We start from the raw sequence: 26,470 nt of genomic DNA, 5'->3' as shown, positions 1-26,470 counted from the left end.
AAATGGATTTCATAAAATTAATGACTTTTGCTCTCTGAAAGACAGTTAAGAAAATGAAATGATAAGCCACAGATTAGGAGAAAATATTTGAAAAACATTCATCTGAGAAAGGACCTTGATCCATGAATATATAACTCTTACAACTAAATAAGAAAAAGCCCAATAAAAAGTGGGCAAAATATTTGAATAGATACTTCACAAAAGAAGATACATGAATGGCCAACAAGCATATTAAAAGATGTTCAATTAGTCATTAGGAAAATACAAATTCAAACCATGAGATATTACATACCTACCAGAATGACTAAATTAAAGGTGGACAATACCAAGTGTTGCTGAGGATGTGAAGCAACTGAAACTCTCCGATGTTGCTGGCGGGAATATAAAATGGTACAGCTACTTTGGAAAGCAGTTTGGCGTTTTCAAGTTAAACATACACTCACCATATGACCCAGCAATCCTACTTTTAGATATTTACCAAAGAGAAATGAAAACATGTCCACACACAGATTTGCATGCCAATATTCACAGAGCATCATTGGTAAGAGCCAAGAACTGGTCAAATGATGAGGTGAACTCTTAACACAAGTAGCAGATGGTCCCTGACTTATGAGGGTTAGACTTAAGATTTTTTGACTTTACGACGTGGGAAAGCAATACACTTTCAGTGTGCTCCTCAATTTATTACGGGGGATACATCCGGATAAGCCCATAAATTGAAAATATTGTTAAGTAAAAAACACACTATTTTCAATGTACAACAATGGGTTTATCTGGATGTAACCCCAATGTAAGCTGAGGAACATCTGTAATGGATGAGGTGATAAAATCATTCTCTATCTTGACTAAGGTATAGGTTACATCATTGTATACAATTACAAAAATTCACTGTACCCTTAGTAAATTTTATTGTTTAAATTACACCTCAAAATAAAGCTACTAAAACAAAGTAAAGCAAAAACAAAACCTTAAATATGCCAATTTTTGTCCTAAGATGCTTAAATATGCAAATCACTAATTCAGATAACCTTTAGTTTTCCATTTACCTAATTTAATAAAAGACAACTTGGTATGAATTTAGATGACCCTTAAGTCAATAAGGAAGAAAAGCAATACATATGGTTTTTTTCATTCAACTTCTGTCAATCAAATGCATACTGATTCTGACCCACACATAACTGGAATTACTGGGCTGTATATACAGAATGAAACCAGATATAAGAAGCAAGAACAGTGTGTCTGAAAGAAAAAAAATGTAACTCAAGTTTTTATTGCTATTAAAAAGAATCAGAACTTGTAATTATCAAATATTTGCATGTGGTTAAAAAATCAAATATAGAAAAATAATGTAAGAGCAATAGTCCTGTCTCCTCAAGTCCCCGTTACCCTATCCTCACACCATAGCAATTGCTTTTAAACTCTTTGATTTTAGTCGTTTTGGGGGTTACCATTTTTCTCCAGATAATATGCATACATAGTCATTTCTTAATATACCGAATTTTAGACAATGTTGTCTAAATATAATACACTAACTTTTAGACAAAAGTTGACTTCCTACTGTTACAGACAAGGAGGCTACTCATCTTTTCCCCAAATTATAGGAATTATAGCACTGTTTTTAGTTCTTCTACATAACTTCTTTGTAACTATCATCAATACAGTTATACCCCTATATTTCTTATTTATCAACTACAGACAATATCTATCTGATAACAGGACTTTATATTCTTCCCTCCTTCTCTCCTCCTTATACTTCTACCTTCTAAACTCTACTATCAAAGTTGACAACTATTACATTCCTTTTGTAACTATAGTGAAGCTACAAGGTTGATTGGTTCCAAAACTAAAAATCAGCATATAATGTTTACGATATTGTGACTACACATTGTTTACTGCAAAGCTGGGCATCATTACAGTTTGTCTTGAACAGCCTTTTTCTTGAAAGTTTTTTTTCTTTCAACATAGCTTTAACAGTCGGCCCTCCATATCAACAAGGGTTCCAGGACCCCACTTGAGGATAACAAAATCGGTGTATGTTCAGATACATATGCAATGAGGCATATAATGAGGCCTTATACAAAATGAGGCAGTACAATCAGCCCTCTGTATCCATCACAGTCCTCACAGTCCTAATCCACAGCTGGGTTTCAGTCCACAGTTGGCTGAATCCTGAGATGTAAATCTGGGTGCTTCCCTATTCCAAAAGATAACCCACAATTAAGGAAAAGTTAACATCTACAGAAGTTTTCACTCAAAATCTTTATAGATGGTGAAAGTTTGCCACCATTTACAAATTTAGTAGTTTTAGTTCTCTTTCAGAAAACAAAGAAAATCTGATCTTTCACCATCCACGGTTGGGTTTCAATCCACAGTTGACTGAATCTGGGGATATAAATCCATGGATACAGAGGGCTGACTGTACTTTAATTGTAGAATTTATATATAAGTACTGCTTTCGTGATTAGCTAGTAAATGAATCTATTCATTCATCACATATTATTTAGCACCCAGTTGAAGGGAAGTTTTACTTTACCTCCACTCCTGCTAAAAAGAAGCCATTTAAGAAATGCAGAAGGAATGATCAGATAAGAACAACTAGTACACCCCACCCCTCCCAAAAGGTAAAGGGATTATGTATTTTAGATTTTAAAAAACACAAGATGTAATAATTCAAGGTAACTTTTTTTTTTTTTTTTTTAAAGACAGAGTCTCATTGCCAGGCTGCAGTGCAGTGGCATGATCTTGGCTCACTGCAACCTCCGCCTCCCAAGTTCAAGTGATTCTCCCACCTCAGCCTCCCAAGTAGCTGGGGTTACAGGCATGCGCCACCACGCCTGGCTAATTTTTTGTATTTTTTTTTTTTTTATTGAGATGGAGTCTCGCTCTGTCACCCAGGCTGGAGTGCAGTGGCCAGATCTCAGCTCACTGCAAGCTCCGCCTCCCGGGTTCCCGCCATTCTCCTGCCTCAGCCTCCCGAGTAGCTGGGACTACAGGCGCCCGCCACCTCGCCCGGCTAGTTTTTTGTATTTTTTTTAGTAGAGACGGGGTTTCACCGGGTTAGCCAGGATGGTCTCGATCTCCTGACCTCGTGATCCGCCCGTCTCGGCCTCCCAAAGTGCTGGGATTACAGGCTTGAGCCACCGCGCCCGGCCGTGTATTTTTAGTAGAGATGGGGTTTCACCCTGTTGGCCAGGCTGGTCTCGAAGTCCTGACCTTGAATGATCCACCCGCCTTGGCTTCCTAATGTGCCGGGATAACAGGTGTGAGCCACTGCGCCCAGCAGATAACATATGCATCCTGATCATATCCTAGTTTTTTTTTTTTTTTTTTTTTTTTAGAACAAAAACATTTATAGGACATTTAAAAATGGCTGAAAATGAGGTGAAATTAGGGAATTATTAGCTTTTTTGTCTTGTAATTGTTATTGTGGGTATGTAAAATGTTCTTATTTTCAGAAGTTTCAAACTGAAATACTCATGGTAAGATATCATGATGTCTACAAGAATGCTTACCTATGACTTTAGGCAAATGTTAACCTCTCTGAACTTCATTTATGAAATGGAATAATACCTATCTCAGATAGGGAGGCTATGAAAAGGCTCAGTACTTATTATTACTGTTATTAGTACAACTTAGCACTACTAGTAAACAATGGGACTGCAAAAAGAAATTTTTTAAAAAACCAGTCTGCTGTGAAATAAATTATCTGACTGTGGAAACAAGGCAAACATATTATGAAATGGACATCAATGCAAGACATTAGAATTTTCAGACTGTGTTATATTATTCAAAGATTATTTTTATAGGTTCAAGATTCCAAAACTAAAACAATTTTACAGTTATTTGATTTTTAAAAACCTGTCTTATTAGAAGAGACAAAGATGGTGACTTAAATGTCAACATTTAATAAGCAGAAAACAATCCATTCAAACCCACTAGAAATAATTATTTCCAAAAAGCAGAAATTACACAGATCATAGCAGATACCTACTTTTTCACAAAGTTGTAACTTTCATCCCATCGAAAAGTTCCCTCTATGCAGGAGACTAAAGAAATATATTTAGATATAAATGAAAGAAGGAAGGGGGAAAAGGAATAGCAGGAAGAAAAACTTCTATTTCTTACAGCCATTTATCCAAATAAAAATGGAAGAAAAAATGAACACGGAACAATATAATACTGTCCTTTAAACTGCTGATCAGAATATCTTTATTTAAAAAGAGCACGAGGGTGAACGTAGAGAGAAAGTATCTGTGATATTAATACAAATACAGATTATGGAAGAGAGAGACCCTTGATCAATTCCAACAATGATCAGTAATACTTTTCCTTTCTTACGGGAAGCCAACTGGCTGTTTCTAAGTTCTATAAAAATCTGGGTGCTCCTCTATTCCAAAAGATAAGCTACAATTAAGGAAAAGTTAACATCTATAGAACTTCTCATTCAAAATCTTTATAGCTGGTAAAAGTTTGCTCTCTGTGTTTCTTTCAGAAAACAAAGAAAACCTGATCCCTCACAGTCAAGATTCCTGTGATGAGGGAGGTAATAAATGGGGTCATGGCACTTCTCCCCTTTGAATAGTCATCTGGTTACATCCATGGAATTTGTCTGGAAGTTTCAGGCCAAACCCTGCAAGTCCAAATCTGTGGTGATATAACCCATATAAACTCCAAGGTCCTGAGGCTGTTCAGATCACAAAGACCCTATCTTTTGAGAGCCATATCTAAATATTGGTTACCAAGATTTTAGAAAGTATCTAAGCTATACTCTAAGACTGAAGCTTATTGTGCCACAAGACATGTATGGATAAGGTAAAATAGGAATTCACGAGAGGCAAACACTGCCTCTGGGTGAGTGGTCTGGGAAAGCCTTCCTGTAAGGGTATGACATTTAGGTTATGTCTCAAAGCATGAGAAGAATTTGAACAAACAGTCTAGGAGTTGGGTTGGGACATGTGGGATGACTTGAGAGAGGCTATCATTCTGGGCCACAGTAACATTGTTAGAGCAAAGAGATGGAGGAACATCAAGAAATTAAGGCTGCTCATGGTTTAATGTCAGAGCTTTAGGAAGCTGAGGTCGGGGCGGGGGGTGTGGTTCGAGACCAGCCTGGCCAATATAGCAAGGCTTGTCTCCACACACACACACACACACATTTAGTTGGGTGTGGTGGCATGTGCCTGAAGTCCTAGCTACTTGGGAGGCTGAGGTGGGAGGATAGCTTGAGTCCAGGAGAAGTTTGAGGCTGCAGTGAGTTATGATCACACCACTGTACTCCCACCACTGTACTCCAGCCTGGACAACAGAGTGAAACCCCATCTCAAAAAAAAAGAAAAAAAAGGAAAAAAGAAAAAGAAAGAAAAAAAGAAATTAAAACCATCCTGATGATATCAAGTGAGATTTAACAGAAAACTCCTACCTTATTTAGAACATGTTTTACTAAGAAAAAGCAGCAGCATTTCATGTAACATATCATTAAATCCTACATATTCTGATTATCTAATAAAGGTCCTATGTTATCTTGCAATAAATATGTATGGAATTTACAAGACCTATTAATATCTATTTGCTAAAACATGTTCTTGAAACCTGTACTTTGTGGCATAATACTTTGTAAGAAAAAGAGGAAATAAAATTAACAAAGCTTATTAAATATTTACTATATGCTCAAGTAAAATATACACCAATGTTTGCCAAGCCCTTCCCCAGCTTTGGGACTATTTCTGCAACCCTCTAATTCCATATATGGTAATAGTAGGAACAGCCAGGCTTATATAACATGGTTCCATTGCCCTGCCTCATTAGATAGTCCAGGGGTACACACCAGACCCAAGCAGGACCAGATTTCCTTCCCGGATATTTGAAATTCAGACTCAGAGCTTCCTTGAATCGAATAAACATACTGTAGCTGAGCTGTCTTGCGTGTGTATTCATGGACTAGGAAACGGAGAGTGCCAGTCTCCAGAGTGAAGAATAAAGCACACAAACAGCCAGGAGCAGAGAGGAAACAGAGGGACTAGCCTAACAGTGGTTTAGTTTCTCATTCTAGATTGTTTCTAAGGCTTGGCTGTACTACTGCTTAAAGTTGTGCAAAGGCTAACCCACACAACCATTAACAGTGGCCCTGATGCCTGCCTGCCCTTGGGGTCCAGGAAACAACCTAATATCCTTAGAATAAGTACCTTTTTTTGGCTTAACTTTAGTGAGTATCTGTTTCTCTCTAACATGTTCTAGCTTACCAGGCATTGTGTTAAAGACACAAATATATTTTATTCAATATCTCATTAAGCTCAAAGTGCTATGTATATATTACAAATACATTATAAAGGTAGGTTGTACTTTCTGTGGTTTATCTTGTACCAATAGGCTTCAATTTTGTTGAAATCAAAAAGATTTCTGTGGGAAGAGAAATACTGTTTCTACGACATAAAAAAGTTTTTATCAATTGTCAACAATTGCCGACAAGCCAGGTATGGTGGCACATGCCTATAGTCCCAGCTGCTTGGGAGGCTGAGGTGGGAGGAATGGTTGAGCCCAAGAGTTCGAGGCCAGCCTGGGTAACAGAGTGACACCATTTCAAAAAGAAAGGAAAAGAAAAAGAATTGCTGACACATGCTAACAGCAATTACATGAGTTGAATCACAGGGGTCAATACCTACAAGATTATAGACAGCCTGCATTTAACTTCACCAATAATGTCAGTCACAGGTTAAAAAATTCTAGCCGTACGTGCATCTCTCTTGTAGACAGCAATTTACTAACAACATCAGGATAGTCTTTAAGAGCTCTCATACTCCGACATCCTTTCAGCCCTTTGTAGACCCAGCTGAGACACATTTTCTCCTGGGGGCAAAAATACTGATTTTTTAATCCCTTCCTAACATGGACATAATTTTATGTAATAGAGAAGAACAAGTTATATTTAAATAACATCAATATAAGTCATTTATTTTACAAACTGTTCTTTCCTACACAAGGTTCTAACATTGAGTAAAACCCCCAAATCCGAAAGTAAAACGGTCACTAAGTGAAGATCCTAAATTACTGTGACAGGTATATTTTGAACATTCTTCCATCAACTGGTTTTCTGAAAAAGACATAATGATAACTAGTTCTAGCTTTTTTAATAGAGGTGTGGGGCAGGGAAGAGAGAAATGTGACATAAGACACAATAATCAGCACATGTATGTACAAGATACCAGTATAAAATTGATATGTGTGTGTGTGTGTGTGTGACAAAGTCTTGCTTTATTGCCCAGGCTGGAGTGTAGTGGTATAATCTTGGCTCACTGCAAGTTCTGCCTCCTGGGCTCAAGCTATCCTTTCACCTCAGCCTCCTGAGTAGCTGGGAATGCAGGCATGTGCCACCATGCCTGGCTAATTTTTTTGTAGTTTTTGGAGAGACAGGGTATCCCTATGTTGCCCAGGCTGGTTTCAAATTCCTGGGCTCAAGCGATCCGCCTGCCTTGGCCTCTCAAGTGCTGGGATTAGAGAGAGACATAAGCCACGATGCCCAGCCTAACACTGAACTTTTACAGCAGGCTTTAAATGGAGATAACCATTCACAGTCCTTCTGGCCCATACTGTAAACCAATACCTATTCTAAGAGAATTCTCACTCTACTACAGTTTTAAAAAAGATGTCCACGATATTCAGAAATATCAGTGTATTATTCTGTAACGGTCTGTCTTCTAAGTGGAAATAGTGGTAATTACTTTCCACTTAGAAAAATCACTAATGTTGACCTAAGAAACACGTGTTTAACAAAACCTTTAGCAAAGCTACTAAGGAAGAAAAGCAATGGAAAGAAATGCACTAGTTGGAAGATGGTGGATAGGAGACAGGGGTAACATGTAGCTCCCATATGCATGGACAAAACAGTGTGAAAAGACTCACACTGTGATCTTTTGCTTCAAGACACTGCGGGAACGTACCGGCAAAACTGAAAGAGTTCACAGATCCTTTGAAAGAAGTGGGCACGCCACCGCAAATTCCTCAAAGCAGGTAAAAAACTATGAGTTCTCAAAGTGTGAGGGGGGAAAACCTACCTCGGAACACACATCCCTACTGGGGAATCTGAAAATCCAGATGACAGGAGAAGGATTTAACCTTCCCTAGGGCTGAAATGGGTTTAGGAAGTCATGAGAAATATAAAAGTACAAGTAGCAGTGGGAAGTGCCTTGAAAGCAATCTCAGTCTCCAGCTTGAGCCCCAGGAAGCCATCTGCGACTATATCTCACGGGGGCCCTCAGGGAAGGCAGCTAGATTAACTGGGGAGGGGTCACGGGGCAAAAGAAGCTCTCAACTGAAATTGGTAGTGGTTTCAACCGGGCACAAATTTTCTTAGAGTCTGGAGGACAAGCAGGAGCTGCTGTGGATACAAGCGAGTAAGCGAGGGCAGAACACCGGAGCCCCCACCGACCCAGTGGGCAGATGGGGAAGGGTGAGGTCCAAAAGCCGTAGCAGGGTAGCTCACGGCCTGTGGCAAGGTTTGAGCAGGGCATTACAGGAGTAAGACTGGCTTCGCCAACTGCCTGAGAGCTCTCACTACTGACTATCTGCCATTTCCCTGGCAAGCTATATAACACAGTACAGGCAGTGAAGATCCCCTCTGGAACATAATCCCATTGGCCTGAGAACCACCACCTGCCCCCTACAGTGGCTGTGGCAAGCCCCACTCAAGGAGAGTCTGAGCCCAGACCCACCTAAACCAAACCCACCTGACAGTATTTCCCTACCCACCCTGGTAGCCAAACACAAACACAGAAACTCTTGGGAGCTTTATGGCCCCACCCATCACTGGAGAAATCAAAATACTTACCCTGGCCATCTCAGCACAAGGCTTAGAGCCACCTACTAGTACCAAAGCTGACGCTGTCCTGAAAGTGCCACTTCCTGGCTGGAGGCCAACCAACTCAGGCCACTACAGCAACCCAGGACAGAATAACCCTGATCCCAAGAAGAAGACAATACCTAATTCCACTGTCTGCAACATCCTGGCTAACCAGAGGTCCTGAGGGTGTCCAAGTGACAACTTCATTGCTAGCATAACCAGCATTCAAGAAAGCTAGCACACTAAACATACCTACAACCAAGGACTCTTACAGAGTCTACTTTACTTCTCTGCCACCTCTCCCAGAGCAGGTGCTGGTATCCATGGCTGGGAGACCTAAAGATGGATTACATCACTGGATTCTTTGCAGACATCCCCCAGCACTAGCCTGGAGCCTGGTAGCCCTACCAGGCGGCTAGACTCAGAAGAGCAATAACAATCACTGCAGTCCAGCTTCAGGAAGCCCCATCCCTTGGGGAAGGGGGACAGTGCCAAATCAAAGGATCGCCCTATCGGACAAGAGTTTCAGACCTCTCAATTAGTCTACCTAAATGAGAAGGAACCAGAAAAGTAATTCTGGTGATATGACAAAAGAGGGTTCTATAACACCCCAAAAGATCACACCAGCAATAGATCCAAACGAAGAAGAAATCTCTGAATTGCCAGATAAAGAATTAAGGAGGTTGATTATTAAGCTATTCAAGGAATACTAAAGAAAGGTGAAAATCAACTAAAAGAAATTAGAAAAAAAAAATAGGATATGGATGCAAAATTCTCCAGAGAAACAGATATCATAAAGAAAAAGCAACCACAATTTCTGGAAATGAAAGACACACTTAGATAAATACAAAATGCAGTGGAAAGGTTCAACAACAGACTACAACAAGTAGAAGAAAGAACTTCAGAGCTGGAAGACAAGGCTTTTGAATTAATCCGATCAGAAAAAGACAAAGAAAAAAGAATAAAACAAAATAAACAAAGCTTCTAAGAAATTTGGGATTATGTTGAATGGAAAAACCTACAAAAATAACTGGTGTCCCTGAGGAAGAAGAGAAATCTACAAGTCTGGGAAACTTATTTGAGGGAATAACTGAGGAAAACTTTCTTGGCCTTGCTGGAGATTTAGGCATCCAAATACAAGAAGTTCAAAGAACACCTGGGTAATTCTTTGCAAAAAGATCATTACCTAGGCACATAGCCATCAGGTAATCTAAAGGCAAGATGAGGGAAAGAATCTGAGAAAACAAGAAAGCTTACTGCAGGAGGGTTCTTTTTTGAGAAGCATGGTGATAAAAGATGGCAGACGAAGGGCATCTGGCTGTAGAAGAGGGGAAACCTTGAGGAAGAATTTCTTTTAGTTGATTTTCACCTTTCTTTGGTATCTCCTTGAATAGCTTAATAATCAGCCCCCTGAATTCTTTATCTGGAATTCAAAGATTTCTTCTTGGTTTGGATCGATTGCTGGTGTGATCTTTTGGGGGTTTATAGAACCTTGAGGAAGATATTTGTTACTCAGTGCAGGACTCCTGTTTTATTCAATTACTATTGCACTTGTGTGCAGTGATCTTGTTGCCTACGTTTTTAAAATAACGAAACCATCTCTTCTTTCAGCTATTACATGGGTTTTTGTAGACTGGCCAGAGAACCTATATGTTAGCACAGGTTATATGAGAAACCCCACCATTTTTCTGTCAAATCAACACCTCTACCCTCTCCTCCTGCAGGTTTCTTTTCAGTACCAGGCCAGTTCTCTAATTTCACCTGTTTTCTGACAGGTTAAAAAAATTTGCCCTGTTTTTGCCTCATTTTAAAAAGCTGCCACCACTTAGGGTTTGTTCTGGCCTCATTTTAAAAAGCTGCCACCACTTAGGGTTTGTTCTGGCTTCCTAATTCCTATTATTCCAGAAAAATGCAATATTTTTGTTTCATGACCCTCTGGCTGGATAAACATCCTAAATAAGCAGGAGTAGAATTAGACTAATAAGTAGAGAGACTCTTAAAAAATTTGCTTATATAAATCAAAGTTTTGGAAAACATGTCTGAAAGTAAAAATATTTGTTAATGCCAATCAAATACTCTGAATATTCTGGGATTATTCAAATTTTAAAATGGTCTTCAAAAGCCATTCTATAATGTAGCATCCAAACATTTCTGTCACAAAGTCTCTTAAGTTTATAAAATTTAGTCCTTCTGCTCATGAGAATATAAAAAAGCTCCTTTGGTAGAAGGAACCAAAACTCTACATGCTACAAATCTTCCAAAGGCGATTGCTATGAACTGAATATATGTGTTTCCCCCATCCCCAACCTTCTACCAATTTATATGTGAAATCCCAACCCCCTCAACGTGATTGTGTTAGGAGATGGGGTCTTTGGGAGATGATTAGGTCATGAGGGTGGAGCCCTCTTTTATTAGTACCCTTATAAAAGAAGCCTGAGAGAACACCTTTGTCCCTTCTGCCACGTGACGACATAGGGAAAAGATAGCCAGCTATGAATCAAGAAGCCAGCAGACAGTGAATCTGCTGGTGCCCTGATCTTGGACTTCCCAGCCTCCCAAACTGTGAGGAATACATTTCTGTTGTTTATGAGCCACTCCGTTTGTTATTTTTGTTATAGCAGTCCAAATGGACTAAGGCAGGGACTAAAAATCATCATTTTTTTTTTTCTTTTTTTGAGACAGTCTTGCTCTGTCATCTAGGCTGGAGTGCAGTGGCATAATCTTGGCTCACTGCAACCTCCGCCTCCCAGGTTCAAAGAATTCTCATACCTCAGCCATCAGAGTAGCTGGGATTACAAGCACATGCCACCACGCCTGGCTATATTTTGTATTTTTACGAGAGACAGGGTTTCACCATGTTGGCCAGGCTGGTCTTGAATTGGCCTCAAGTAATCCGCCCACCTCAGCCTCCCAAAGTGCTGGGATTACAGGTGTGAGCCACTGCGCCTGGCCAAAAAATCATCGTTTTTGAGGGACCAGTGTACAAATCACCTTTGTTTGGCTCGCTTTTGGCACTTGGCAATTGAATTCTGAATATCAGGAACCTGGACCATTATGATTAAAGTATCAGATAATTATTTCCAAATTTTCAATTACAATTGAGAGGTCAAGATTTCTAAAACTAAAACAATTTTTATATTAAATAAGTTACTCAGCTGTTTGCAAGGTGAACTTCTATGTACAACATACTTGGCAGAAAATTAATGTTAGAAATGTACCTTTGGTTACATTTTCTGAATGAGCAACTCTGGTTATTTCAGTAAATACCAGATGTCAGATCAATTTGTTTATGGTTAAAGGACACAATTTACTGCCAGGTGAGGGACTACCAGCTTACTGTCCATCCCAATTAGAAGCAGCAAGAAAGCTTTGAATATCTAGGGCTAACTTTCCTATTATATCAACCATCACCTTTAAAAATCACAACCATAATTGACGATCCCAACTAACTCCATTAGTATTAGGCTAAACAGAGAGACACACATATGTTCTTGTTCATTTTCGTTCTCTCCTCCCTCCCTTTTTCCTCTCATATCCTCTTCTCTACCTCCTCTGACAGCCCCCACAAACACCCTTGAGTCTAAGGTAACTCAAGTAACATTTGGTTCAATTTAGAAGTGACTAAGTTAGAACTAGAGTACTATTACTCAATTTCTGTTTATAAAGCATATTTCAGTAAATTGTAATTCTGAAAAGTTAATAAAACAATTTCTAGGTTCTAGAATAAAACAAAGAAAACACATGAAAAGAAATAAAATGCTGAGCTTCTGAAGGGTCCTTCTGGTATCAATCTAATTTACTTCTAAGCCAGGCAGTTTTAACAGCACAAAAGACATAAACTGAAATACTTCATGGGACCCTCAACTACTTGGAAACGATATACCTTGTTCCAAGGAACCCACTATATTCTCAATCATTTTCCATTTAGTTCCATCACTTTAATAGAAAAAAAAGGAGACACCACATTTACTAGGTGTCATCTTTGAAACTGTCTTACCAGCAAAGAGGATTCACAATTTGGATGCAATCACACCATCTTTTTCAGTAAGTATAACTCTTTGAAACAGACATATGGCAAATGCCTTGTTTTTATCTCTCGGCATAAAAATTACTATCAACTCCCATAGAACTTTTCAAAAGACCTGTCACTATATTTAAATAATTCATAAAGGTATAAAATCAGAGAAGTTCTTAAACTCATAAGCCAGATAAATCGAAAAGAATCTATCAACTAAGGAGAAATGCCGTATCTCAATTATGACAAAAATTACATATACAGTTGTGCCTTGGTATCTGATATGGTTTGGCTGTGTCCCCACCCAAATCTCAACATGAATTGTATCTCCCAGAATTCCCATGTGTTGTGGGAGGGACCCAGGGGGACGTAATTGAATCATGAAGGCCAGTCTTTCCTGTGCTATTCTCGTGATAGTGAATTAAGTCTCATGAGATCCGATGGGTTTATCAGGGGTTTCTGCTTTTGCTTCTTCCTCATTTTTCTCTTGCTGCTGCCACGTAAGAAGTGCCTTTTGCCTTCCGCCATGATTCTGAGGCATCCCCAGCCATGTGGAACTGTAAGTTCCATTAAACCTCTTTCTTTTGTAAAATGCCAAGTCTCAGGTATGTCTTTATCAGAAGCATGAAAATGGACTAACACAATAAGTTGGTACCAGCAGAGTGGGGCGTTGCTGAAAAGATACCTGAAAATGTGGAAGCGACTTTGGAACTGGGTAACAGGCAGAGGTTGGAACAGTTTGGAGGGCTCAAAAGAAGACAAGAAAATGTGGGAAAGTTTGGAACTTCCTAGAAACTTGTCGAATGGCTTTGCCCAAAATGCTGACAGCGACATGGATAATAAGGTCCAGGCCTAGGTGGTCTCAGATGGAGATGAGGAACTTATTGGGAACTGGAGTAAAGATGACTCTTCTTATATTTTAGCAAAGAGACTGGCGGCATTTTACCCCTGCCCTAGAGATCTGTGGAACTTTGAACTTGAGAAAGACGATTTAGGGTATCTGGCAAAAGAAATTTCTAAGCAGCAAAGCATTCAAGAGGTGACTTGGGTGCTGTTAAAAACATTTGGTTTCATAAGGGAAGCAGAGCATAGAAGTTTGGAAAATTTGCAGCCTGACTATACCACAGAAAGAAAAACCCATTCTCTGGGGGAGAAATTCGAGCCCGCTGCAGAAATTTGCATAAGTAGCAAGGAGCCTAATGTTAAATCCCAAGACCATGGGAAAAATGTCTCCAAGCCATATTGAGACCTTCAAGGCAGCCCCTCCCATCACAGGCCTGGAGGCCCAGGAAGAAAAAGTGGTTTCGTGGGCTGGGTACAGGGTCCCTTTGCTGTGTGTAGCCTAGGGACTTGGTGCCCTGTGTCCCAGCCACTCCAGCTGTGGCTAAAAGAGGCCATCGTATAGCTTGGGCTGTGGCTTTAGAGGGTGGAAGCCCCCAAGCCTTGTTGAACCTGTGGGTGCATAGATGTCAAGAACTGATGTTTGAGAACCTGCACCTAGATTTCACAAAACATAAGGAAATGCCTAGATGCCCAGGCAAAAGTTGATTGCAGGGTTGGGGCCCTCATGGAGAACCTCTGCTAGGGCAGTGTCAAAGGGAAACGTGGGGTCAGAGCCCCCCACACAGAGTCTCTACTGGGGCACTGCCTAGTGGAGCTGTGAGAAGAGGGCCACCATCCTCCAGACCTCAGAATGGTAGATCCACCGACAGCTTGTACCATAAGCCTGGAAAAGCTTCAGACACTCAATGCCAGCCCGTGAAAACAGCCGGGAGGGAGACTGTACCTTGTAAAGCCACAGGGGTGGAGCTAAGACCATGGGAACCCACTTCTTGCATCAGTGTGACCTGGATGTGAGACCTGGAGTCAAAGGAAATCACTTTGGAGCTTTAAAATTTGACTGCCCTTCTGCATTTCGGACTTGCATGGGCCCTGTAACCCTTTGTCTTGGCCAACTTACCTTATTTGGAATGGTTGTGTTTACACAATACCTGTACCCCCATTGTATCTAGGAAGTAACTAGCTTGCTTTTGATTTTGATATATAGACCAACTATATATTTTAAAAAATATTCTTGGCTAGGCGTGGTGGCTCATGCCTGTAATCCCAGCATTTTGGGAGGCCAAGGTGGGCAGATCACCTGAGGTCAGGAGTTCGAGACCAGCCTGGCCAACATAATGAAACCCTGTCTCTACTAAAAATACAAAAATCAGCCAGCATGGTGGCATGTGACCGTAATCCCACCTACTTGGGAGGCTGAGGCACGAGAACTGCTTGAACCCAGGAGGCAAGAGGATGCAGTGAGCAGAGATTGCACCACTGTACTCCAGCCTGGGCAAAAAAGCAAGACTCTGTCTCAAAAACAAACAAAAAACAAAACAAAACAAACATAAACACACACACACACACACACACATAGAGAGAGAGAGACAGAAAGAGAGAGAGAGAGACAAATTCTTAAACGGGTTCATTTGAATAGTGCAACGGATGAATCCTAAATTATCTCACATGTTAAGGATCCCAAATCTGGAAATCTGAAATCTGAAATACTCCAATGAGCATTTCCTTTAAGTGTCATGTCGGTGAGAAGAAGTTTCAGATTTCAGAGCATTTCAGATTTTTGGATTTGGAATGCTCAACTTGTAAAATGCCTACATTTTCAGAAATTAACATTTAATGGATAGCTAAGAAGCCGCTGAAGTCAACCTCTCATAAGAACTAGGGCAGATTTAAAATTAGTTTTTGAAGAAAAACTTCAATGTCATCTAGCATGGCTTTGTTCTAAGAGTTGGGTTTGAGTTCTGGCTCTAACATTTACTAGTTTTGTCACCTTAGGCAAGTGATTTAGCCCCTGTGAGTCTTAACCATAAAACGGTGACACCTGATATCTACCACACTGGGTTGTTTTCAACATTAAATGAAACTGTTGGCATAAACATCTGGCGCAATGTAGGTATAGGTACTTCTGTTATCTCCGCTCATATTTCTTTCTGGATGAAAATACAAGTGATCCCCCTCAGTCTTCAAAATAGAATGCCAGCTTGGCCATTGGATAACTTGGTTTCTAAAGCAACTGGATGATAAATCAGGAACGCATCCACTGGTCACCTCGTCTACGAGACAACAAAGATTTAGAAGTATAATATGAAAAAGTAAACTCTATTATACAAATATAACCAATCTAAGAGATCTAAGGAATAAAAATGATCCTCTGCTCAGGTTCAAAAGGCTGTTAAGAAAATAATTACATCCTACTGATTACCTTGCAATATACTTAAGCTTTCTTCTTTTCTCTCTCTTTTAAAATGATTGATATTTTGATTGGAAATAAATTTAAATTTTATAAAACCATTCCAGTAAAATAAAAAGTTCAGAAAAACATGCAAAGGCCGAGGTTGTCAGGTGAACCATAGAGTAGAACACTCTTGCCCTTTTTAATTCCTCTGTTAACTAGAAACAGTTCTTATTCTGAATCACCAGGTCAGTCCTCAGCCTCATATAGTATCACTCTACTTCTGCAGGTGACTTACATCTTACTAAGGAAGTGTGAGAGCCTTAGGTACAGATAGGGATTTTTTTTTTTTAATTAAGTTTTTTTTTAATAACTTTTTTATCTTGAAATAATTTCAACCTTACAGAAATGCTGCAAAACTAGTAAAGAATTCCCATTTATCCTAAACCCAGATTTTCCAATTATTAACATTTTGCCACATTTGTTTCTCTCTGCATATTATTTTTCTGAACTATTTGAAAATAAGTTACACATATGATGTCATTAACTTATAAATACTTAAGTGTGTATTTCCTAACAAGGACATTCTCTCACATAACCACAGTACAATTACCAGAGTTAGAAAGCTAACATTGGGATAATACTATTATCTAATCTACAGACCTTATTCTAGCTGAAATATAATTTGAAATATGAATCAATAGCCTTTTATTTTTGCATAATCTTTGACCAAGGGATTATTTACATAAGTAGTACATGACTGCCTGTTGGCTACTTATGCTTTAAGAACACACAAGCATATTCGTATATGAATAATGGGTGTATGTGTATGTTTATAAAGTTTTTCTAAAAAGTTAACAGTGATCTCTCTGGGTAGTGGAATTATGGTTGACTTTTGTAGTCCTCTTTATAGGTTTCTAATTTTTTTTAAATGGGGGAAAATTGCCCATACCAATTTCTAAACATATATAACTTATCTTACATAGGTTGATTTTGTTAAAATATGCAAGTTTCTGCACACATATGAGTGTATCATCAGAAAAATTAAAAATCTGCTTCATACTTCCTTTTGCTTAATGGCTTCCTACTTAAACTTCTGACAACACTCTCAGTATTGATCAACTTACAAAAGATAATTCACAAATCATTCATTTAGGAAAAAAGTAATCTGTCCATACTCTAAGAATTACCAGGTAATTCTTTAAAAATACTTTAAAAATAAATAAAAACATTTTAAAAAAATACAATGAATTATCCAGAAGTAGTCTTATCTACAGTGGTTAATAAAACATCCTTATCTCTTCCAGCATAGGGCATATTGTTTATACATAAACAACTTTCAAATACAACCACCTATTTCTCTAGTACAATCCAATATCAATGTAAACCAACATGCTTACAAATGGGAAACACAGCTGTTCCCAAATTGACTTTAAACTCTACTCATGTTCAATATTTAAGTTGAGAAATACATAATAACTTAAGAAAATACTACAAAGACAGGTTTAACAAGACATACAAATTAAGTGTTGCTGTTGCCACCCCTTTCCACTTACCTGTTTGAAGGCAAAAACAAGCTTATTCATTTTAAAGTACCTTCATTTAGTACATTATAGAACTTCACATTTAAAGAAAATGCAAACAGGTGAAAGCTAGAGATCTCAAACAGTGTAGTATCATGAACTACTTCCTAAAAGTTTTAAAACTTTCTGTTATTAATTACAAATATCTGGAAGCACGAACATCCATGCTATGATATTAATATTTTTTATTCCTAAAAAGTTCTTAATCTCTTATCTTAAATATTCCTGATGAAATATAAATGTTTGTCCATATTTTATCCTCAGTTGAGATGCGCAGCAGCTATTGATCTCCATCCTCCTTATAACAGCTCTTAATAAACTTGCTGATATTCTCAAGTCATTATTTGAGAACACAATCTTAAACAACAACAACAACAACAACACTATCTCATGACTGAGGAGGATACTCTCCCTGCCCTCCTCACACTGTTACAGGAAGGATTTAAAAGGGTCTTATAAACTTGTACAAGAAAAAATAAATAAATAAAATAAAAGGGAGTGTGTGTAGGGGACTTATAAGGACACACAAAATATATGCACTAAAACCACAGGAACAAAAGAGGTCAATCAGGTCAAGTTCAATAATAATAGATATTAAGTGCCAGGTATTACACTAAGTGTTTTACATACATTTAACCCTCATATCCTGTAAGGCAGTTACTATTACCTCTACTGTAGAGATTATGAAATACCTTGCTCATAGTCACAGAGCTAGAGTGGAAAAAGCTAGATCTGAACCCAGGCCTACAGGACACCATTTGTGGAAATGATATAGTACTAGTTAAGAACATCAGCTGTGGAATCATACTGCCTGGGTTTGCAGACTGTTTTTACTGCCAGCAAGCTGGGTGATTTGGATAAATTACTTCTGTCTTTGCATCTCAATTTCCTCATATATAAAATAGAGATAATAATAGTACCTATTATCATGGTATTGTTAAATGAGGATTAAATGGTTAATGCATGTAAAATCTTAAAACTGTGACTGGCACAGAAAAATTGCGGAAACATTGTAATTGCTGACTACCACTGGACTGAATATATGTGGACAGGCAGTTGAATGCTACTGCCAGATCTCTCATAACATCTCTCTAATACTTTCCTAAAGTGTTTATGTCCTAGTTCTGCATCCGTGTATGGCTCAGAAAATCAGTTATTTGGCTAAGTGGATTTTTATAGGAAGGTGCTACTGTGCCCTGAAAAGGATGTTTTAGCTAGTGAGAATGTATGGACTGTGTGAATCAGGTTTATTTGAATCACAGTAAACTGCAGGATTCTGAGAAACAGAACCTAAAAATAATGTTTAAATTTTATGACTGTTACCTCCTTTAACTTGCTCTTAAAAAAAAAATTAGATTCTTACTACAATACTGTGAAACTACTTTGCTTTTCTTTATCCTATATAAAAAAAAGAGAGCTTAAAAACATAGCATAAACCCCAAATAAAGCATTCAACTTACTAGTTAAAATACTAGAAGTTGAAATAACAGCAGTAAAAATTACAAAAAACAAAAACAAAAACAAAAAAATAACATTTCCATACGAAAAACATTCCATCTCTAGCCTGGCCTTTGATAGTCACTGTACCTCAAACAGCTTGTACAGAATGGGATCCTCTTTCTCCTTTTCCTTCTCCCTCCTCATAGCTCATCTTTCTGGCTTCTTTGCTCACTCCAAAACTCCCTCCATTCCCAGTGGTATCCAAGCCACACAGATTCCATTTTCCATTTCCATTGCCACCTTTCTAGTTCAGACTTTCATTACCCCTCACCTCTTCTTTTTCAGGTCTTTACCCTATCAAATCATCCTTGATTTTATCCGTTGCTGCCAGATTCAATAAACATATTATTGACGACTATGTGCTAAATACTGTGCTAGACATTTTAATATATATAATCTCAATTAACCCTCATACAACCATATGAAGCATCAGTCCCATTTTATAGAATAAAGTATTTGTGGATGAAACGGGTTTGGGGACTGTTGACTAAGGTCATGCTGGAAAAAGTGGCCTAGCTGAGACTCAAATCCAGCTCTAAGTCTGCCTGAAGAAAGATTCTGGAATCACTTGCATTCTAAAAGCCTCCAGAGGTCCAACAGTCTTGGAGAGTAACAGCCAAACTTCTTAGTATGGTATTTAAAGTACTCTATAATGTGGTCCACTCTTTTTATTCTTGTTTTGCATAACTTCCTATGCTACCATATTCTTTAGCCAACTTGAACAACTCACTCTATCTCAAAGATACTCAAATAGTCTCACTCTTAACTGGGGATTTTGTTATGTCCTCTTCTTGAAATGGCCTCTCTGCTATCTCAAAATCCTATATATACTATGAGGTTTGGTTCAAATGTCACCGCCTTAATACATTCTTTTCTTGTTTTCCCAAAAGAATGTTACTTCTCTCTCATTGGAACCTCACAGTACTACTGATACTCATAGTACTGTTGATCTTATTTCCCTACTACTTATTTTCCTTGAAGGGAAAGATGATACAAGGTCTTAACACCTCATATTCAGTTTCCTGTTCTCATACTCATAGTGCCTTCCACTGATTTGATATGAAGAGTTTATGTTTGTATATTTTAACATAACTTCCTATTCTTTTCCCAGCATCTTAGAATCATAGTAAACATACTTAGAAAATCTAAGACAGAGAACTACATTCTTCATTTTTAATCAAGATGAACTTTAAGAGAAGAAATGTTCCATAGGATTTACTTTTAAAGCTCAAAGGCATTTAGTTTATTTAAAGAAGCCAAACTATAGAACATTATATACGGTTAAAATTTCATTGAGTTCCTACTGTATTCACAAGTATTATCAAACTGAACTAAACCTGAGTTTTCATAAAAACTGACATTTTCAAAAAGGCTTTATTTGCTTTAATCTTTCTCTTCCTTTTGATAAGATTAAGACTGTAAATGGCAAATGGTTAAATAGGAGTACCAAAATGCTATCTGCAAGGCATCTGGCCTTAAAAAACACACCAAAATGCCAACTCTGAGACATCTGGCCTAACATTATTTGTAAGTTTGTCTGTCTCAAATGTTCTTACTTGAGATCACAGTTCTTTAGGAAGCTCTTTTATACTCTTTGTATGTACATTCAACAATACATGATAGAGCTGGACTTTGTAGATGCATTCAATTTCATTCAGCAAGACTTCTAAAACTCTACAAAACTGAAGGGAAGTACGGCAAGTAAATTTTTAGATTATACCTAGACATTTTATTTAGGCTACATTACATTATTAGCACATCTGTAAACTAAAATCTTCACTCTAAAAATCAGACTCTTCACAAAATTAATATTGAGCAATAAATCTCTCATTTTGTGGAGTTCTTTACCCTAAACATTTTTATTTGGTTAAAACATACATCAGGAATAGCTTTGAAGATGGAAAGGAAACAGAAGTGTGACTAAAAGTCACACTAAAACTTTGAAGGTCTGGAAGAAGGGTTGAGGTTGAATGAAGGCTCATGGTCAGACAGCCAGCCTTAGTCATACCAAAAACATTTACTGAATACCCACTGAATGCCACGTGCTATGAGCAAAACAATCATGGTACCTGCTGATACGGAAGATATTAGTGGAGACAATACTGATCACATTATCATAGAAACATAAATGCAAAATCCCAACTGTGATAAGCATTACCAAGGAGTTTCATATAGTTAGGAAAGGTTTCCAGAGGAAAAGATGATTCCTGTTTTATTAATAGGCTCTAAGAAAACAGAAAACTGAGTATTTAATACGGAAGGCCTTTAAACCAGAGGATGGCTATTTGGTGACAGAAGAACTGAGTACCAAACAGGAGACAGTGAGGAAACTCAGATATGAGTAACAGTTCTAAGAAATTACTATCAACCTTTGGCTGGAAGGAAGAGGGATGGGGAGGAAGAGGTGGTATTAGTAGAGGCCAGAGGCTATAGTATCAAGCAGAAGCTGGGAAGTATGGTGGGCCTGTCTTGCCAGAAGCATGGCACCACGAAGGAGAAAGAATGGCTGTCAGACACATTGTCCAATGCAGAGGGGAAGAGGAAGAAAACTCTGGCTTTCCCAGTTCACTTCCATTTCCCATCGGTGCTTTACATTGGTCAAACCTAGCTGAAATACAGCCTGCAAAGGTAAGCCCTCTCATGGCATACAGCAGGGAAGGGCCCAAGAATGTATCTGAGGGCACATAAGCTAAGGTCTAACACAAGCACAGATCTGACGTATGGGTTAACCAAGGTTTGTATGGGGAGAAATGAGTTGGGGGAAGGGTGCACATGTACCATGGCCGTGTAGAGGACAGACAGTATGGCAAGTATGGAGGAGTGAAAGATGGCCAGTGTGGTTAAACTGGAGAATGGCAGGGGAGAACGGAGGGCTGCAGAAATAGACAGGGACCAGGCCTGTGAGGGCTGGAATTTGTCATCCTACAATATGCAATCAGAAACCACTGAGGCAGGCAACTGATAAAATCAGATTTGTATCTCAAAAGTTCATTGATCCTCCCCTTTTCTTCCCAGGGCATTCACTAAACTGCAACAAGCCAGAAACTCTACTAGGTGCAGGATACATAGCATGTATATACAATACAGCATGTTTGTGTCTCTGTGGAGTCTACCAGCAAGTGTCTAGCATGCTGGATTATCGAAGACACTTTTGAGTATTATTTTAGCATGAATCATCTGATTATCATCAGGAACATGAGATTTATCTTCATTGCTCCACAGATTTAGTTCCAGTAAAGTTGCTGATTATCCTTATTGTTTACTTTTTGTATTTATATGCTTCTATTAGTCATTTACCCACCTTTGCCTTTTCGGCTGAAGAATACTAATTTTTTTTCCCATCCATTAATCCTTATATGGCTGTCTCATTTCCATGTTAATTTTAATTATTTGTTCTTGCCCTGTCCAGTTCTGTTTTAAATTCCTTGTATTATATAGCAACCAAAAATGCACAAATAATTTATTCCCAGAGAATTTCACAGTTTTAAAATAAGTGTATAAAAAGATTTCATTTTGTGACATCGCTCATGAAAAGTCAAATTTCTTGTTTTGGAAGCACAGTGACATATTGACTACTTCTTTTAAGAATCCTAGATCTCATATTTTAAAGTAGAGTTTGGATTTCTTTCTTACATACTTGTCCTGAGAACTCTTCTTTCATATTCCACCTCTTAACTTGGCACTTCTTAGCTTAGTGCCATGTGTAAATCTGAAGATTATACTGTACATTCCTTCTTCTAGATCTGTGCTGTCCAATATGGTACCCACTAGTCACATGCAACTTCTTAGCACTTGGAATGTAGCTGAAATTTAACCTATGCTATCATTATAAAATATATACCAGATTTCAAAGACTTTGTGTAAGAAAAGAAAGTAAAATATCTCATTGATTTTTATGTTGATTACATGTCAAAATGACCAGATTTGGGATATATGGGTCAAATAAAACATTACTAAAATTAATTTCGCCTGCTTGTTTTTTACGTGTTCACTAGAAAATCTAAAATTATGTAAGTGCCACATATTATATTTCTATTAATGCTGTTTTAAATCATTTATGAAAATTGATCAAAGTCTCGGACTCAATCATTCAGGACACTATACCTGATCATCCTTACCGTTTCTCACATCTTTAAGCCAGATCTAATTGTGACAAAATATTCTCCTAGGAATTAGATGTTGGGAAACTTTGGTATGGATCTTCATCAAAAGCTTTCTGAAAGTTGAAAATGCATTTACTGTTTTCATTTCTTCTATATGCTCCTTTGGCATCTTCGTATTAGATAGGAATGATTTCCCTAAATACTGTTTTTTCTCCCAACTGATTACTTTTCCTTTACACTAAGTCTTTCCTGTATTCAACTGCCCTAATCGTTACTCTGGAAGTAAACAAAGAATCTCCTGGCTGAGGCAGGAGAATTGTTCCGGGAGGCGGAGGCTGCAGTGAGTTGAGACTGCATCACTGCACTCCAGTCTGGGTGACAGAGCTAGACTCTGCCTCAAAAACAAAAACAATAATCTATTTTGTGTCTGGAACTAGGGGTAAAGCACCTGGGTGGTCAGTGGCAAGAAAATTCCAATTCTGGGAGGGTAAAACTTAGGATCTCTCTCTTTCAAACAATGTGTGCTAATGTGACATTTATGTGTTCTGTGGCGCTAACCAGGCACATAATAATGATTCACATGTGCTTTAATGTACGTCACATTAATTTATTGTGAATTTTATTTGTAAGCCCTATACATTCTACAGATATTTATAGATAGTTTTTATAGTTTATTACTAAAATATCATGGTCTGAAACTTTTTAAAATCTGAAAACTCCTTAAATTTCTTTCTTGGTGAAAGTTAAGCAAAGTATGATAACCAAACCTGAATACTGCAACGGACCCGAAATAAATCACAAATCGCATTGTCTCTTTCTGGTGTGGTAAAGAAATTTTTAGTATTTTCTCTGTCATCTCTTTTAAGATAATCCCCTAATTTTTGTTTAAGCCTGATTATCTAATTTACTTATACCTCAGCTATCTTGGCTTATAGGATTCTCAAGAGTAATCTTTACTATTTTCAAAGAACAAACACAACCACAAGGTACCTAATTTATCCTGTGAGTTCTTTTATTGTACGAATGAGCTAAGTAGGGCACTGGTCTGAGTGAGTTTGCTCCAAACTTTTCTTGGATTTCTAATAAGGTATTTCTAAAATAGGCTTCATATAGGCTATTTGCTAAATTATTCTTTGCAATTTCTCCCTTATATCCCAATTTATTAAAAATTCCCTTAAAAATAACAAGTCATGGCCAGGTGTGACAGCTAGTCCCTTTAATCCCAGCACTTTGGGAGGCTAAAGTGGGAGGACTGCTTGAGGACAGGAGTTCAAGATCAGCCTGGCTAAGACAGAAAGACCCTGTCTTCACCAAAAAATAAAAAATAAAAATAAATAGATGAGTGTAGTGGTGCACACCTGCAGTCCCAGCTACTCGGGAGGTGGAAGCTGAGGTAGGAGGATAACTTGATCTCAGGAGTCAGAGGCTGCAGTGAGCCATGATTGTGCCACTGCACTCTAGCCTGGGTGACAGAGTGAGACTGTCTCTATAAAAAAAAAAAAAAAAAAAAAAAAAATCAAAAGGTTATCAAATAGATTTGAGTTGTTTTCTTGTGGACTGGCTACATAAAAGCCATTCATAACTCCTGTTTCTCCCTTGCCTTCTACTTCTAAAAAGGCAGAAAAATTAAAATGGCTTCTCATACTGTACTTTCTTGCTGCTGAGGAGGCCATATGACTCACTTCTGGCCAAAGAGATATAAGTGGAAATCCCTGGAAGGAACTTCCAGGAAAGTTTTAGAAAGGACATGGCTGACATGTGCTTTTGGCCAGCTCTGGACCACACTCTTTTTCTTGAAAGGTAAAATACTAAGTATGCATTAGACATCTTGCAACCATGAGGGCAAAAACCCCATGCTAAGGAAGATGAAGGAGGAAGCTACGTTCCTAGATTACAGTGTTATACTCCTTTAAAAAGTCAAGGCACATTAAAAGTATGACAGGAATTAAGTTTCTTTTATTCTGCATATTCATTATAGTTAGTGACTAACTTTACTGAACAAATTTCAACATTAAATACTGTTTTAAACCTAGATTGTATTTACACAAAGATAGCATCCTAAACTCATCAAATAATTTAGCATAATTGTTTTTAATGATGTTCTAGTTTCTACTCATATTTGTAATGTATTACAAATTATCGAATCCTACTCCCTGATGTTTTCTGTTGTCTTAAAGAACATAATAATTCTCCTCCCTAGGAATATTAAATTCAGACATTCGTAATTTAATGCCTGTAGACACTGTTGCTGACATTTTCAACATCAGATATAATTAATAACCTAGAATTCTTTCTTCAAAACTACTTATGACATCTGCTAAGATTTAAAATAATGACAGGATTAAAGTCTTACCAACTTTTGCTATAAAATATTAGAACTGTCTAATCTAATATCTTTGCAAATATAATAAAGGATATTGAAAATGCCAATAGCAATGGCAAGTTATGACCAATTCAAAGTAAAGGCAAAAATTTAGCTGGACAAAACAATAATGCTTCTTCAGGTAGTTATGTATTTCAAAACAAATTCTAATGCTACTTCCTTCATTTTTCTGAGGAATTGCTTCAAATTGTTTGAGACATAACTTCAAGAAGGTTGGGGCAAGAACAGCCACCAAAGAAAGGGGAAACCTTCCATGAAACCTCTATTTTGACCATGTCATTACCATGCTCAAAATCTTCAACAGCTCCCCACTGCTTTCATAAATCCAAACTCTGTGGGCCAATCATCCTCCCTTTCCAGTTTTACTTGTCCCTCCTTCTCCATTCTGATCAAAACTACCCTCTTTCTTCCAAAATAATTTCATAGTGCCCAATTTTTATATAAGGATGTTCACAACAGTTAATACATAAATAAATAAGCAACAATTTAAAAGTCAAAGGAATATTCATAAAAATACTACATAGTTGTCCATTAGAGACTTAGCAGGATTTCAACTGTTACCCTGTAGTACTAGGTACATGCTTCTACTAAAATAATTATTCACTGTTTATCTGAAATTTAGATTTAACTGGGTGTCCTCTATTTTCTCAGGTAAGCCTGCTCCAGTGTCATCTCTTTAGAGTCCTATTATCAACAGGTGTAAAGAGTCTCCTTTATCATAACTTACAATTTCTGTCATATGCCTGTTTTCTTCATAGCACCTGTGACTCTTTGGGAATAGCTTCGTTCACTTTTTCTGTTTACCATTTGTTACTGTGTTC

At 37.9% G+C, this 26,470-nt stretch overlaps 1 protein-coding gene across 1 annotated transcript in view; it reads right to left on the bottom strand.

Annotated features, from left to right (window-relative positions):
- Positions 1-26,470, bottom strand: part of PDZD8 (PDZ domain containing 8) — a 108,633-nt gene that overhangs the window by 15,540 nt on the left and 66,623 nt on the right. The gene's annotated exons all lie outside the window — the stretch shown is intronic.

Source organism: Colobus angolensis, unplaced genomic scaffold, assembly GCF_000951035.1.
Source record: "Colobus angolensis palliatus isolate OR3802 unplaced genomic scaffold, Cang.pa_1.0 Scaffold75, whole genome shotgun sequence".
NCBI lineage: Eukaryota > Metazoa > Chordata > Mammalia > Primates > Cercopithecidae > Colobus > Colobus angolensis.
This window is presented reverse-complemented; position numbering and strand designations above follow the sequence as displayed.